The following is a 1,728-nucleotide window of genomic DNA, read 5'->3' on the forward strand; positions in this document are numbered from 1 at the left end:
CCCTGGGCTCCCCTCATTTCTGATACTGCCCCTCAATCCTGACCCACAGCCCCTGCTAGCCCGGCCCTGGGCTCCCCTCATTTCTGATACTGCCCCTCAATCCTGACCCACAGCCCCTGCTAGCCCGGCCCTGGGCTCCCCTCAGCTCTGACAGTGCCCCTCAGTCCTGACCCACAGCCCCTGCTAGCCCGGCCCTGGGCTCCCCTCAGCTCTGACAGTGCCCCTCAGTCCTGACCCGCAGCCCCCTTCTAGCCCAGCCCTGGGCTCCCGCGGGGGGTGTGAAACGGGCACCAGTCCCTTTATGGCACCATAGAAACCAGGCTGGGGCTGGCGCTGGGTCTAGCCTGAGGTGGAGCTGGGCGGGGTGGGGGAAACCTGCTGTCTCCCGCACCTGCCCCCAAACCCCCCTGCCCGGGTTCTGGCTCCCAGGGGGAAGATGCCTGGGGAAAAGGGGAGCTCCCCCCACCCCACCCGCCGGGATTCCTCGGGCCCAGGGAGGAGCCAGCCGCTGCTCTGCCGGGGATTAGCCACGCCTGGCACCAGGGAGGGGCCGGCTGCTGCTCGGAGCCCCTGCCCTCGTTCGTGCCCCCTGGAGCCAGCTCAGGCCTGGGGGCTGGGGCGGGGGCCGTCCACACACACAGGCTGGGGGTGCCGGGAGCTGAGCTGGAGAGTGACCCTCTCCCTAGTGCGGGGGCTCTGACGCAGCCTGTCCCCATGCGGGGGGGCGGGTAGTGAGTGATGGGTGCTGCCCCTGGGGGGATTCAAACCTGGGCCCCCCGCCCCCAGCAGCTGTAACCCCTTGGGTGCCAGGCCCCCCAGGCTGCAGGGCGGGGACCGGGGACAGCACTGGGGGCCGGGTCACGCCCCCAGGGGACCCCCAAATGCTGCTGGGGGCTGAGGAGCTGCCCCCGCAATGACTGTGCCAGAGTGGGGCCGGGGTCCCCGCCGCCCTGGCTCGACGGGCACCACCCGCAGCCGCCCAGGGGAGAGCGCCGGCCCCGGGCGGGCAGGGGGAGGGGCCCGAGCGGAGGGGCGGAGCCGCGGGAGCGGGTATGCAGATCTGTGTGCGAGCAGAGCATTGTGGGAGCGGACGCAGGCTGCCCAGCGGGGCCCGACTTTGGCGCCGGGAGCTCGGCGTGGAGAAGGGAGGGGCTCCGGGGCCGCGTCGGGGCAGCTGTCGGCAGTGGGGGCCGGTGTGGGTGAGGCCGGCGGTCGGGGCGCGGCGGTCCGCCCCGTGTGTTAGAAGTGCGGGGCGAGCGAGGGCGGGCGGCGGCTGGGCGGCAGGAACTCATACTTACCTGGCAGGGGAGATACCATGATCACGAAGGTGGTTTTCCCAGGGTGAGGCTCATCCATTGCACTGCGGGTGTGCTGACCCCTGCGATTTCCCCAAATGCGGGAAACTCGACTGCATAATTTGTGGTAGTGGGGGACTGCGTTCGCGCTCTCCCCTGGCGAGTGGTGTCAAGAACAGACGAATCAGAGTGGGAAAAGGGCTTTTCTAGCGCTTTATTTTCTGTGCTTGGTTTCTCTGCTTTCTTTGCTGGAGGTTTCTGGGTTTTTTGGTTTCTTTTTTGTCGTGTTTTTTATTTTCCTGGAGCCATTTCTCTGCTCTTTTTTCCACTTGCTAGAACTGCGTTTTCCTTTCGCTGGGGCCTTTGTTGCCTACGCTCCGTCAAGTCTTGTTTCTTCCTTTTGGGCTTTTCTTACCCAAAGCAAAGCTCTCTT

The 1,728-nt window shown here is 66.7% G+C and overlaps 1 non-coding gene across 1 annotated transcript; it reads left to right on the forward strand.

The window, feature by feature from the left end:
- Positions 1 to 1,290: 1,290 nt before the first annotated feature.
- LOC123376750 lies at positions 1,291 to 1,454 on the forward strand. Its single transcript, XR_006581926.1, has one exon. It is a non-coding gene; the product is annotated as a U1 spliceosomal RNA (small nuclear RNA).
- Positions 1,455 to 1,728: the final 274 nt, after the last annotated feature.

The sequence above is a fragment of the Mauremys mutica genome, chromosome 8, assembly GCF_020497125.1.
Source record: "Mauremys mutica isolate MM-2020 ecotype Southern chromosome 8, ASM2049712v1, whole genome shotgun sequence".
NCBI lineage: Eukaryota > Metazoa > Chordata > Testudines > Geoemydidae > Mauremys > Mauremys mutica.